Genomic DNA, 15615 nt, shown 5'->3' on the forward strand with positions numbered 1-15615 from the left:
TTACCCAACATTATTTTTTTCCACATTCAGTCCAATTCATGTTCTCAGTTATAAACTAACCAAGTAAGTTCAGTTATTTCCAAGCCTGTTGCCCCTCCAAAAATCCCTTCTTTGTCTAATCTGAATTCACTGTTTTAAATGTGTTCACTGAAATTTTCTTTTAAAAAAAATATATATTTCCCATCGATTTGGCGCTTCCTTAAAAAGCTAGAAATAGAAGTACCATATGATCCAGCTATCCCGCTCCTTGGAATATATCCTAGAGAAACAAGAGCCATCACATGAATAGATATATGCACACCCATGTTCATTGCAGCACTGTTCACAATAGCAAAAAGATGGAAGCAACCTAGGCGCCCATCAACAGATGAATGGATAAGCAAATTATGGTATATCCACACAATGGAATATTAACACAACAATAAAGAACAATGATGAAGCTGTGAAACATCATATAACATGGTGGAAGCTGGAACTTATTATGCTGAGTGAATTTAGTCAGTCACAGAAGGACAAATACTGTATAAGAGCACTATTATAAGAACTCAAGAGAAGGTTTAAACACAGAAGAAAACATTCTTTGATGGTTACGGGGATGGAGAGGGAGAGTGAGGGTTATTCACTAACTAGATAGTGGAAAAGAATCATCTTAGGCGAAGGCAAGGACAGCACACACTACAGGGGAAATCAGCACAACTGAACTAAACCAAAGCTAAGAAGTTTCCTGAATACAATCAAACACTTTGAGAGACAGAGTAGTTGGGTAGGGGTCTTGGGACCATCCTTAGAGGCGACATCTAGGTCAATTGGAATAACAAAGCTTATTAAGAAAATGTTCTGCCTCCTACTTTGGTGAGTGGTGTCTGGGGTCTTAAAAGCTTGCAAGCGGCCATCTAAGATGCATCAATTTGTCCCAACCACTTGGAGTAAAGGAGAACGAAGAACACCAAAGACACAAGGAATGTATTAGCCCAAGAGGCAGAACGGGCCACATAAACCGAGACTTCATCAGCCTGAGACCAGAAGAACTAGATGGTGCCCAGCTACCACCAATGAACGTCCTGACAGAGAACACAACAGAGGGTCCCTGATGGAGCAGTAGAAGGATAGGGTGTAGAACTCAAATTCAAGGAAGAAGACCAGACTTAACGGTCTGACTGAGACTGGAGGTACCCCAGAAAGCATGGCCCCTAGACTCTCTATCAGCCCAGAACTAAAACAATTTCTGAGGCCAATTCTTCAGAAAGGGATTGGACTGGACTGTGGGACATAAAGTGATACTTGTGAAGGGTGTGCCTCTTAGTCAAGTAGATACAAGAGACCAAAGGGGCAGCTTCTGTCTAGAGGTGAGAGGGGAAGGCAGAGAGAGTTAGGAGCTGGTTGAATGGTCATGGGGAATCAGGGGTGGAAAAGAGGAGTGTGCTGTCGCAGAATGGGGCGAGCAATTAGGGTCTCCTAACAATGTATGTAAAAAATAATTGTATGGGAGACTAACTTGAAAAGTAAACTTCATTTAATTACAACAATAAAAAAAAAGAAAAGAGAAAGAAATGTATATATATATATATTTCCAGAAGCTCTTGAGCATTCCCTTTGATTAGCATTTTCCCTAAACCTAAATTTAAGCAGGTGATCCGGGCCACCATCAGGAACACGGAGTGGGGCGCCCTCCTGACCACCCACTACATGGCCAAGGCCAAGGCCGTGTGCGACCGCGTGGCTATCCTGGTGTCCAGGAGGCTCAGGTGGGTGCCTGTCCAGAGCTGTCCTTGGGCCCCAGGGAGCAGGACCAGGAGAGTTTCTCTGTGGAGAGGGAGAGGTCATTGTGGGCAGTGGAAGCTACTGCTAACAATGAGGACCTGCAGGCGGTGTTAGCGGCAAATCACGGGTCTCAAGTCTCGTATTCTACGTCCTGCTCTCCTTTCTGCAATGGCCTCTTCCTCCTCCTGCCCCCAAATGTATCGGTTCCATCCAACACCTGAAAAGCAAGTTTGGTAAAGATTACCTGCTGGAGATGAAGGTGAAGACCCCCGCACAGGTGGAGCCCCTCCATGCCGAGATTCTGAGGCTTTTCCCCCAGGCTGCTCAGCGGGAGAGATAAATGTAGGCGTTGTTTTGTTTTATCTTGGTCTTTGTTTTGTTTTAACACAGTGACAAGAAATATAAGCTTTATCCCCTCATTACTTAAAAAAAACTCTGGTAATTGTGAAATTGTGAGTACTTTAATTCCTAAAGAAAAGCCCAATTCCATGGGATAGCATGGAACGGAGACAGGAGAGCGAAGAGCTGATTTAGAAGCTGATTTTATAAGGGAATTAACATCTGTGAGGACTCTAGACATTTGCACTTCACTCATTTCACCTCAGTTACTGCTCTCAGAGGCCCTTCCTGCTCGTAAAACCATCCTCATTAAATGAAATCACAGTACAAAGCCCATGCCCCAGGCTCAGGCATCAAAACTCAGAGAAAAGTGTCTCTGGGCATTTTTGTTATCAGTATCAGCACTTGAGGCTCAGGTGGGATAGGCAATGCCAAATAACTAGTGGTGGAGCTAGGAGGTGAATCCAGTTCTTTTTTTAATTGTGATAAAATGTACGTAACATAAACTTTACCATTTTGACCACTTTTGAGCATACAGTTCAGTGGCTTTAAGTACATTCACAAGGTTGTATAACAATCAGTATCATCCATTTCCAGATCTTTCATATCACTCAAATAGAAATTTTATACCCATTAAACAATAACTCCCCATTACTCCTTCCCTCAACCTCCTGGTAACCTCTATTCTACTTTCTGTCTCTATGAATTTGCCTTCTCTGCATATTTCATGGAAGTGGGATCATACACTATTTGTTCTCTTGTGTCTGACTTACTTCAGTTAGCATAGTATCGTCAAAGTTCATGTCATAGCATGTATCGGAACTTCATTTCTTTTTATGGCTGCATAATGCACCATCAGGAAGCCTGGTGGCCCAGTGGTTAAGCGCTCAGCTGCTAACCAAAAGGTTGGTGATTCGAACCTACCAGCTGCTCCATGGGAGAAAGATGTGGCAGTCTGCTTCTGTAAAGATTTACAGCCTTGGAAACCCTATGAGGCAGTTCTACTCTGTCCTATAGGGTCACTGTAAGTTGGAATTGACTTGACCACAAAGAATTTGGTTTTTTTAACATTTCATTGTATGGATATACCACATTTTGTTTATTCATGCATTTGCTTTTACTTAAAGTTCTCTTCTCTCTGAGAATGAAGGGTGATAAGTATTTCTGCTTCTTCTCTTCTTGAGACCTAGTCACTGTCAGTTTTCTCTCCTTTGTCCTCTAACCATCCTTTTAGTAAATTGATTTCCTGTTATTAAAGAGCACTCATATTTGTCTCCAACACCATACAGATACATATGTTTAAACTAATTATTAATGAGAATTGCTCCTTTTTTAGATAGGTATCCATCAGTGTTTGTGACCTTGAAACCCAGAGATCAGCCTCACTCTTTCTCCTCCCAGGTACTCCTCCCTGATGGTCTACAAGTTGCCGGTGGAGGAAGTGCGACCTTTATCCCAGGCTTCCTTCAAATTAGAAACAGGTAAGAGTGCCTGTTTTGAAAGAAGACTCTGGCAAACAGAAGAATTCGCACCTTAAATAAAACCAGTATGAAAAATACATGAACAGAGTGGTAATATTACATAATAAATTATTAAGACCTCTAATTCAGTGGTCCTCAACCACAAATGATTTGGCAATATCTGGAGATATTTTTGCTTGTCACAACTTCAGGAGGTGGGGGTGGTGGATGCTACTGGTATTTAGTGAGCAGAGGCCAGGGATGCTGTTAAACATCCTACAATGCACAGGTCAGCCTCCCACAACAAAGAATTATCCAATCCCAAGTGAGAAACCCTGTTATTGAATGACGCTCTGGAGAGAAGAAACCACCGATATTTGGGGCATTGAATATTGACAAAATTATAGAAACACAAAAAATATATAGCTTTGTTTTTGTCTCTATGCACTTTCTGTAGCATTATACTGCTGATAAGGAGGTTCCTCTCTGTTCAGGTGGGCTAAGCCATCACTCTTTCCAGGCTCTTGGATTTTGGTCTTCGCATACTGCATCGATTGATCATGGGCTTGCTTTTCATCTGCCATGTTAGTGCATGAATGCTGATGAGCTGAGAGTCCGCCCCATGCCTCTTTGGATCTCTACTATCTTGCTTCTCATTTGCGCCTAGTCAGAGACCCTAGTTCTTAAAAGACAGTCTTCTCTGATTCCTTGTGACAGGGTTAAGGTCACCCCAGACAGGTTTTCTTTTCATTTTCTCATCCTGTTGGTCACCCTTGCTCTGTTGTCTATGTGGTCATTTTCGGCGTTGACTATGCTGACCTAGTGGTCAGTTTGCATGTGCAGACTGCTGCATCATTGCAGTGGGAAGGATTCCCAATGGACTCTGATCAACAGGAAGCACTTCATAACCAGTTAGGGTCAGGGAGGCAGATGTTCTAGGAAGTCTGTCTTCCTAAAATACCATGAAGCCTTTTCTCAAAAAGCCTTCTAATGTTTCCCTTTCAAAAATATTCCCTCCCACTTCAAATTCTTTCCGTTGTCCTTTATTTTGCTAAAACTGTGGTTGTCATTTAGGGGAAACAAAAGAAAGCCTTTTTATCACAGTTTTCTGCTGCATTATGTGAAGATTGCACAAAGTACAAAATATGGAAACATAAACTAGTATTTTTTTCTCCAAATCTTGTTTAGACAGTTAAATTCTCAGCTGCAATGCATTTACCAAATGAGGTAGGCTGCGCATAGCATGCAAGCACAATACACGCCCCTTGACTGTCCCTTTGTCTTGCTACGTAAATTCATTCTTCTGTGCTACCAGATTACTGCTGGGCGGTGCGAACTCCAGCAAAGCTCCAGCCTCACATGCCCCCTCCAGGTCAGATCTGCCTTAGGCCTGGAGACCTGCAGTTAGGGAGAGCACATGGTCACTTTCTCTGTCTTCTTACCCTAGTCCTTCCCTACTCATAAGCTGATGTTTTGGGTCTCTTTAAACCCAAAGCAAATCCACTGCCGTCGAGTTGATTCCGACTCACAGCAACCCTGTAGGGAAGAGTAGGATTGTCCCATAGGGTTTCCAAGGTTGTAATCTTTATGGATGCAGACTGCCACATCTTTCTCCCATGGAGCAGCTGGTGGGTTTGAACTGGTGACCTTTTGGTTAGCAGCCAAGTGCTTTAACCAGTGCGCCACCAGGACTCCTTAGGAGAGGAAGGGAGGAGAGATAATATGGTAGCAAAGTCTGACTTGCTCACTAGAGGTGTGATATGGTTTCACAGCCTCCTGTGTTGAGATGAACAATTGCTATACCTTCTTTCATGGGGTATGTTTGTGGGTACCTTGATGACCCCTCTGTCTTCTCATCTGTAACCTCTAACTGAAGCTCCTTGGGCTGGGGTGGGGGGTGCCTCCTCCTCTTGGACTCTTGTACCAATTGGCAGCCCCTGGACCCCTTGCTTGGAATTACCTTTCCCTGCCAGGTGGTCCTCTTGAGGGTTGTCCCCTTTGAAGGCCATAAGAAACACACAAGCATCTTTGAGTCCCCAGACTCTGAACATACAGGGCAGCCAGCCATCTGCAGTATTTCTTCTTTGCATTTTTCTAGAGTCATGGCGCAGGCCCCGTGTCCAAAAATTGCGGGCCAACTCCACCACATTCCCTGTCCACTGAGAGGAGAAAGGAAATACCTCAACATTCTCTCTAAAAGAAGTCTTTGCTCTCCAGTGTCATCTTTCAATTTGTTATTTTCTTCCTCTTATATACCTACCTACAAGACAGTGGTCTCAGTCATGGTCCGAATTGGTAACAGATGGTGAACTCAAAATAGGATAATTCAAGGAGGTTTTGTTTACAAAGGAACTGTTTGCAAAGGTACAAGCAACAGTGCAATTACTGGAAGCAGGCTGTTACCATTCCTAGATTCGAAGGGGCTAAGAGAGGAAGCATTGACTAGAACCTGGGAGTAGAGTCATGTAGAAGTTGCCACCAGAGAGAAACAGTGACCTTCAGTCCAGGGACACAGTTGGTCTCAGGGAGGGAGTGAAAGGAATAAATGCCTTGAACATCCCACTTCTCTGTCCCTGCTGCTGGGCTTTTTATTGATAGAATCTACCAGGAGGAGCCTCTTAAGGCAGCTGTGGGTACAGAGAGCAGGATACAGAAGAGGGAGGACAATGTGGAAGGGCACATGGTAATTTTTCAGCATAGAGGGCACCGTCTCTTATAGCTCATCCTGCATAGGTGGTCTGGAATCTCTTATATTGTTTCCCACCCTTAATGGTGTCTCTACGGGAATTCTTAACATAATGGGAGAGTATTTCCACCCTGTTATATGCTATGGAGCCCTGGTGGTGCAATGGTTAAGAGTCAGCTGCTAACCAAAAGGTCAGCAGTTCAAACCCACCAGCCACTCCTTGAAAACCCTGTGAGGCAGTTTTACTTTGCCATATAGGTTCACTATGAGTCGGAATCGACTTGATGGCAATGGATTTTTTTTCTTTTAATATGACTAGAGCGTGACTTTGCATTCTCATATTTGGTCAAAGAATATTACTTTATTTTTTATATTTAAGACCTACTTGTATTTACTTTTTGTACATGACTTGGTAAAACTGTTGGAATAGAAAATACATGAACCTCTAACATAAGCTCATCCTTGTGCAGTGAAGCAGAGCTTCGACCTGGAGGAGTACAGCCTGTCTCAGTCCACCCTGGAGCAGGTGGGTCATTTTAGTTACTTTATATCAGCCACGTGACTGTAATGGATCATAAAGCATCTTCTTCCCACCCACTTGGATCTAAAGGATACCATGTGACTGTCCTCTCTCTCTATTCCTTTCACCCCTTTCAGGTTTTTCTGGAACTCTCCAAGGAGCAGGAACTAGATGTTTTTGAGGAAGAACTTGATCCCTCAGTGAAGTGGAAGCTCCTCCCTCAGGAAGAGCCTTAAAGACCCCAAACACCCAGTGATGCTGTTTAAGTCTGAGACTTTTCTGAAGACAATATTTTATAGCATTAATATACCGTATCTCAGATATGGTACAAAATACTTTTGAAATTCGTATCATAGTTTACTCAATAATATTAATTTTAGAGGGAGGACAAAGGGTTGGGATAAAGTAGGGAGAGCCATGATAGGGCATGGGATTCAGGCAGACTGTGCAGCCTCTGTGTCTGTAACTGATGACCATGTTCTATACAGCATCACATTCACAAATGCTCTTACTGTAGAATTGTTTATGTCTCTGAGGGGGATACAGAGAGGGTTTAATTTTCTCTGAGCTTCAAAAGATTGAATGCTTTCTTATCTTTTTTGGTTAGATAAAGTGCAAATGAAGACATGTACAGCTTTTAGGGGGAAAGAGTCAATTGATCACACAGCAACACGGTACTTGCTTTTTGTCATTCACTTATTTTTTTAAAGTTTTCTTTAATTCACTGATTTTCATTTTCTGTCATTTTTCAGATTTTAGATGTTAAATTCATGTTTTGTCTGTTGGGCCTATAATGGAAAATTGGAACCTGTTGCCATAAATAATTGCAGTAAGAATTTGAGTGATCAAGTTGGTGAAAATTCTAAAATACATAGCCAACATTCAATATTGAAACATTTCTGAGTTTTGTATGTTTTCTTAAGATGCAAGGGTCTACTATTATGCAAAGCACTAATATTTTATCATTCTTAATTTTCCATATCTCTATATGTTGCTGCCTGTTCAACTAAGAACCCTGTAAATATGGAGCCTTAAAATAATCACAAGATAATTGGACATTGTTATTTAGGTAAGTTGTTGTTGTTTCTAGCTAATTGAACATAGGAAGGAAAATGTGTGAGGACCTTTACTTTGATTTTAGTTGCTTCTACAACTAAGATCTACATTGTCCTAGTTTATGAAATTTTATCTCTTCCCAGTTTATGAAAATAAAACACCACTATCAACATTTAGAGTACTCGTATGACTTTGGACAAATTATTTACTCTAGAAGAGCTCCAGAATCCTTGTTTTAAAAGCAGACATTAATACTGGGTCTACTGACTCACTTGATTTTCATGAGGCACAAATAAGTTGTGGCAAATAAAAACATTGAAAACTATAGTGTGCTTTACTTACATTAGTAGTAGAGTAGTACTCCTTGTAATGAACCAAATTGTCAAAGACTGTGCCATTATAGTTATATGTAAGGCTTACTTCTTAAATAGGACAGGGCTTTCTAAGTATTTGTCCTACTGCACTAATGATCTTCTAGACTCAGGACTTTAGGGAAGCAATTTTCATAAGAAAATGTTGATGTGTGATATTCTGGGAACTAGCCAAGGGACACTGTCGTAGGCTGCGTTCTCTAGAGAAGCAAAACCAGTGAAGCATATATATATATATATATATGTAATATATATAATGTTAGAGAGAGAAAGAGATTTATCTCAAGGAAATGGCCCATGTGATTATAGAGGCTGGCAAGTCCCAAGTCTGTGGGTCAGACATCAGGCTGGAGGCTGCTCCTGACTCACGTAGCTGCAGGGGCTGACAAACCTGAGATCAGCAGGTCAGCTGGCAGCCTGCTGGCTTACAGGCTGTAGAGACTGACAAATCCCAAGATCAAGAGGCAACAAAGCAGGCTGCTGGCTCAAGTCTCAAGAACCAGAGGTCAGATAATGACCAGCTGCAGGTTCCAGAATGAGCAAAAGCCAGCAATCTTTGCCAGAATGTCCATATATATTGGATGCAGGCCACAGCCCTCAGGGAAACTCCCCTTACAACGGATTGTCTGATCATATCGTGGAGGTGTTTACATTATATCACAAAATGGAGGATAACTATATCATTACATAACTGCCAAACCACTGAGAAGTATGGTCCAGCGAAGTTGACACACAACCTTAACCATCATTGACAGATTATGACAATATTCCCCCCAAAATAAGAAATTAAGGAAAAGCATGCGATTATCTCAGTGAGAGTTCGTTAAGTAGAGGATTTATACCTAGGCATCTTATAAAAGAAACAGTAAATTTGGATCACAGAGAATTTCAGATCCACAATAATTTCAGATGCATGGTACAATAGTGGCAACAGTATTATTTTAATATAACTAAGAATGCACATTTATTTGCAGTTTCCGTGCATATATTGATTATTTTATTCAGGTGTCACAATAACCCTGCAAATAGTTATTTTTATTCCTAATGACTAGTGTGGTAGGCAGAATTTCTGAAATAGTCCACCAAAGGAACCAAATGTTCTTCCCTAATCTTCTGAGCCTGTTAATATGACGTGATATTACTGCCATGACGGTGTTAGGTTGTATGGAGCTAAGATAGGAAGATTATCTGAGTGGGCTTGATCAAATCACATGAGCCCTTAAATGTAGAGAGCTTTCTGTGGCTGGTGGCAGAAGGGGAAGGCAGAGAGATTTGAAGTCCAAGGAGGACTCGATGCGCTGGGCTGACTTTGAAGATGGGGGTGTAAATATGGAGTAGCTGCTAATGGGCTTGGGGTTTCTAATGGAGTGATGAAAATATTCTAAAATTAGATTGTAGTGCTTGTTTCACAACTCTGTTAATAAATGAAAAGTCATTGAATTGTACAGTTTAAATGAGCTAATTGTATGGTATATAGATTTTATCAACAAAACTGCTTTTTAAAAAAAGATTAAGAACAACAACAATAAAAAGAAGGATTTAAGGGAATGTGAGAAGGTGCCCATAGTTTGCATCTAATAAAGGATCTGTCATCAGTCAATCCATTATATCTTTAACCTGAGCTTGTTTAACTTGTTGCATGGAAATCTGGCACTTCGCTGAGGACATTGCTTCTCCTACAGCCCTCTCAAATAGTAAATGTGTTTTTTATTCACACCATGGGTACTACAGGGATAAAAGATGAGGTAGGTACTGTCTTTGTTCCACCATGTTACTTCTAGGCAATTTTTCTTTTTCCTTTCCCAAAGACACAGGTTCCTTTAAAGATTGTGATTAGACAATGTCACTCATTAAGTCACCTACCAATTTCCTGGATACCCCTCTTCATTCTTTAAATATTTTGATGCCTGAATCACAATACTTCTCTTTACCACTACTCCTGACATTATTCTTGGATGCTCAACATCTACATAGATGATCCATCCAATATCGTGCCTTCTTGGTTCCTGGGCCTTCTAATTTCCAATTATTGTTTCCTTTATTTCCTTTCAGTCACTCCCCCTCTCCAACAAAGAATTATATGGCCCCAAATGTCAAAAATATTGAGATTGAGAAATGCTGAGATAGAGGAAAGTGCTATGCAAAAATAAACAGCATAACGTGATTGAATGACAGAAAAGGTGGAAGTCAGAAAGGACCTTTGTGGAAGATAACAAACTGAGACTCAAAGACAAAAAGAAGGCAGCCATGTTGAAATTCGGTGAGAGCTGGACAGGCCAAGAGAAGAGCGCATACAGTTATCTCAAGTCAGAAACACACTGGAATGTTTAGAGACGATGCTGGAGAAATAGAGAGGGGGCAGGTAAGATGGGACAATGGACACCATTAAACTAAGTATAATGGGAAGTCACTGGAGGGAGGTAAGAGGGAGAATTACATGATCAATATACATTTTTTAAAAAGATAGCACTTGCCTCTGAGTGAAGAATTGATTGTATGCTATTAACTGTGGGTAGAAGGTAATTAGTTAGGAGGTGATGGCAATAGTCTAATTGGCAGATGACAGAAGCTTGGAACAGCATGGTAGCAGTGGCTATGGAGACAGTGGGTGGATTGGGATATAGCTGGAAACTAAAGTTGATAAAACAGGTTGAGGGATTGGGTGCAAGGGGTGTTGAGCAGAAGAGGGTAGTGAAAGAGGCTTCCTATATTTTAGGAATTGGACAATTAGAGGGTGATGCTATTTCCTAAAATACAGAAAATGGAGGAGGAAAATATGATATGGAAAGCAGGCTAGAGTCAGGAATTCACTTTTCAAAGTGTTCCAAACTTGATTATATTATCTGAATCAACACGTCAATCAGAAGGGCGAGAACTCTGGGTAAAGATAAAAGACTTTTCTCTGACTAAGCTCTTTACTTTCTTACTGTTAAAGATAGTGTGTTATGTTTTGAAATTGGCCACTTTCTCCTGAGGCACAGAAAAGTAAAGTTACAAATATTGGATTTCCTCTGTAAAACAGCTATTTATAATATGATTCAAGCAGCCAACCAAGTACAACTGGCACTTCTCTGTGTAGGAACTGGCTGAAAGTCTAAAGGACAAGTCCAAGAGAGTGGTCACGTGAATTTAGCATTTGGAAAGCCTAGGGAGTTGAGATCATAACCTCCCTCCACAAGCCAGTCTGAATGGGAACTTTCAAACCAGGCTAACCGTTATAGCATAATGTAGAAATGGTATAGAAACCAGGAAGAAATGTGAACTCTTTTTCTAGAAATAATGAGACCAAGGGATAAGCTGAGCTTCTAGATTGCAGCTTTCGTATGTTCCCAAAATAAGTTCATCTCTGTTTCTTTCTCCATTTTGTTTGTATGAAAACCCCAAAACCAAACCCATTGCCATCTAGTCGATTCTGACTTATAGTGACCCTATATAACAGAGTAGAATTGCCTCATACGGTTTCCAAGGAGCAGCTGGTGGATTCAAAATGCCAACCTTTTGGTTAGCAGCCACACCTGGCTGTAGCTCTTAACTACTGTGCCACCAGGCAATTATAAATAAGAGCCCATATACTAAATGCCAAATATCTCTGTAGAGATTATTTTTTTAAATAGTTAAATGCTTCTGAATATCTGGTGTTTTATAAAGTACCGGAAAACGGGTTGGGTTAATAACTATTTTTTTAAAAAACTTTTTTGCAACTGTTGTATCATGTTAAGACAAAAATGTGAGTATGTGAATGAATTGACATTTGCTAATGAATTCATCATCATGAAGAACTTAAGAAAATCTTGTGGACACAACTGCAAGTTGTCAGATTTTATATATGTGTGTGTATATACAGATATGTAGAGAGAGAGTTTCGTTTTTCATTGTACAACAATCACAGGCATTTTGAAAACACTTTTTCTAACTGAAATTTTTTCAACAGTAACATTTAGAGCAATGTTTTTACTACCTCTGCTTCTTTCTCAGGCTTATATTTTTAAAGTGTAAGATGCTTCCCTGTATTGTTTACTCTTTGGATACAATGTGTTGAATCAGAATGAGAAATATGTGCTTTTCATTACAAAGGTATTATTTTAAATCCACATTGCTTGCTGCTCAGAACAGTTTGTGATAAGCAGCATTTTCTCACTCTCATGGTGAATTGTAAAGGTTTTCTTCTGACATTAATATCAGCATGTCAGGAAGAAAATCAGAACCTTTACAGTCAAACTATTAAAATGATAATAACAAGGTCATGTTGTTACTTTTGATTCAGGTAGGATTAAAGAGCACGTGTGTAGGAATGAGGGCAGTGAAATGAACTGGCTTACATTGCAGGGCTGATTTACAATAAGAAATCTAAGGGGTTTGGAATTAGAATGATGTCTCCAGGCTACTGTGGATGGTGGCTGATTCCACAGTAAGGAGATCACCTTGTCTTCCAGCTCGCCCCTGTACTGTCCTGCACAGTTCCTTATGAGTGTTCACACTGCCGTGAACAATCCTTGGGGGTCCTGGACACTCTGTCCTAATGATTTTTTTTTGGAATAGTATTCCCCCCTCCAATTGCCACCCCATGGGCTTTCAGACCCTTTTACAGCCATGTGTAGGTTCTTCCTCTGGCAATGCTGCCTGAGGCTACCTTGGATAACATGCCTCCCATTGGAACTGGCCCCTGGACACCTTTCCCCAGCTTCATCTCTAGGAAATAGCACCACCACAAGCTTAATCCTGTCTATGAATGGGATGAGGACTTCAGGCAGGGACATATCCACTCCTTATCTCTGTATATTAGTTCATGACAACTGTGGGGTCCTGTCGCTGGCCAACACGATGTAGAGGGAGGAGGTCACTTCCCTCAAACGTTAGGACCTAAGAGTCAAATGACAGAGACCAGGAGGGAGCTGCTGACTTCATGCCTAAAAGTCTCAGTCTAGTTATTCAAGTCATACCCCTGGCAGCCTTCCCAGAACACCAATGCTTCTGCTAGAACCAAAACAAAACCAATCCCATTGCCGTCGAATCAATTCCGACTCATCGACCTTATAGGACAGAGTAGAACTGCCCCATAGCATTTCCAAGGAGAAGCTGGTGGATTCGAACCACCAACCTTTTGGCTAGCAGCCCTAGCTCTTAACCACTGCGCCACCAGGGATCCTTCTACTAGAAGAACTTTTTTTTGTGGCGGGGGGGGGGTATGTAATTCAGCTTAAGCAAATTATTTCCTTATGCAATTAAGAAACAATTAAGTTCCCGTGGTTTTCAGGAGAGGCTCAGCAAATCATATTTGGGGAGTATTGGTTGATTGGGCTATGGAAAGATGTGATAATGGATTATGCACTGAAGCATCTCCTTCTGGGAAATATTTTGGGTTCCTTCTGCAATAAAATGTATGTAAAAACTCTTGCACCAAATTCTAAGAACCCCCACCCCCACATCCAGCAAACACACCCTTTGCTACAGGTGGAAAGTGCTAAGGCTGTGATTTGCTGCTTCTACCAGGGGAGGCGGCTGGTCTCCCGTTGTACTTCCATTTCCCAATTGTAGATTCAAAGGGCTCTTTTCAAAGACCTCCAGATATAAATTTACCTGACGCATCACTGCATCTCTGCACTGCTAATTCCCTCACCAATGCCATCTACCTCCCACCCACCTACCCACGCACAAATCATGAGCGTGCATGCACACAGACAGACACACACACACACAATAAAAAGCAGAAGTAGCATTTTGTATCACATTCTTGGAAGTTACGAATGTTGCTCAATCGCCTAAGAGTAGGGTGACTGGACCTTCCAAATACCAAATGCATCGACAGCATCACCTGTACTTGTATTCACAACACACTTCTTTCACAGTAATCACTACTTCCCTATTTCAGCCAGCACCAGCACATCTCTGGTGGGCTGTGAACCTTTGGAAGAATTCTAGCCTCCTGGAATATTCTACAGCACTAGTTCTCAAACTACTGGTGGTGAAAGCACCATTTTACTTTTTATTTCTAATCTGTAGACCAATACTTTTTTAAAATGCACGAACATGTACGGTGATGTTGCAGAAATGTTAAATTTCTACAAAGGCTTTGAAAGCATATCTTTGCTTTCTTCACTGACCAGAAGCCAGGGTTTAGGTCCTTGGACCGTGCCTTGAGTAATACTGTTCTAAGTGCACCTCGTACATACAGTGGCTGGGGAGGGCTCCTATGGCAATAAGCACCCCTCATCAGGGAAGATTATGCAGGAGGATGTCCCAGTCTGGCTCATATTCCATCGTATCTGCATATCCAATCCTGTTACTAACCAAGACTCCAAAATGTATTGATCCCCATCCAGACTTTCTCCCACCCTAGCACTCATCCCACGTTTCTTTGGCATGTCTGTGCTACTCAAAATATAATCACTCACTTTATAATCCACACCATTTTGACTCTCCCAGATGATCAATGACAGAAGCTAAAGAAAATAGGACAAAGGTTATGAGTTTTTAATGCAAGGAAAGCCTATCCAAATCCTAGTTCAGAGGGAGACCCTTCACATCACCTGAAGCACAATTCCAAAAATATCACAGCCTCCCCTTTGTAACCTGTGAAATCCGTTAAAAAAAATAATCAACTCCTGATTGTAATAAAGTATCTCTTCTTATGGACGTTCAACAGAGAAAGTGGAACTACAATTCCGTACAGTAATAACAAGGATGATGGTGATTGGAAGTTCTGCAGAGAGTTAAGGTATGTTGAAGTTTCTTTCTAGTAAGTCAAGAGGATAGAAATAGTAAATAATGTCAGACTTTGATAGAGTAGTTATGGTATGTAGGAATGTCCAAAATTTAAGTAAGAACACTGAAATATTATTTCATTATGGAACTTGTCGAAATGTTTCCAAAATTCATGTAGAAAGGTGTATTTATCAGGGCAGTGTAAACTGCAATAAAAAGTCAAGCCCATATAGTATAATGGCGCAAACAAAATGGAAGATTTTTTTTCCTCACAAAAGAGTCCAAGGTAGCTATGCCTGGTTAGTGGATGTCCTTTCTCCAGTGGTGATTTAGGAAACTAGGGTTATCCATCTGTTGGTTCTGTCATCTCCTTTGGTACTCGGGAAGAGGTTACACTGAACACATCCAATTCTTAAAAGCCTTGGCTCAGAATGGTTCACATCACTACTGATCACATTTTCTTGGTAAGATCTCAAATTCATGGCCACACTTGGTCACAAAAGAACTGTGAAATGGAGTGTAGCTATGTATTCAGGGAAAAAAAAAGGGAGGGAAGAATAACAAAGAACAAAATAAATGCATTTTGGTGAAGAGCTAACATTCTCAATCACAGAGGGTGAAGTCCCCCATGAACCAGGGCAATTTATTTATTTATTTTTATTGTGGTGAAAATATACATAACAAAACATTCACCATCTCAACAATTTCTACATGTACACT

The 15615-nt window shown here is 41.0% G+C and overlaps 1 long non-coding RNA gene across 1 annotated transcript; it reads left to right on the forward strand.

Moving 5' to 3' along the window:
* The first annotated feature begins 7719 nt into the window (after window positions 1-7719).
* On the forward strand, window positions 7720-14881 carry LOC111820168 (uncharacterized). Its single transcript, XR_002823709.1, has 3 exons — window positions 7720-7835; window positions 10246-10555; window positions 14837-14881. It is a non-coding gene; the product is annotated as an uncharacterized LOC111820168 (long non-coding RNA).
* Window positions 14882-15615: the final 734 nt, after the last annotated feature.

The sequence above is a fragment of the Trichechus manatus genome, unplaced genomic scaffold, assembly GCF_000243295.1.
Source record: "Trichechus manatus latirostris isolate Lorelei unplaced genomic scaffold, TriManLat1.0 scaffold00028, whole genome shotgun sequence".
Lineage (NCBI taxonomy): Eukaryota > Metazoa > Chordata > Mammalia > Sirenia > Trichechidae > Trichechus > Trichechus manatus.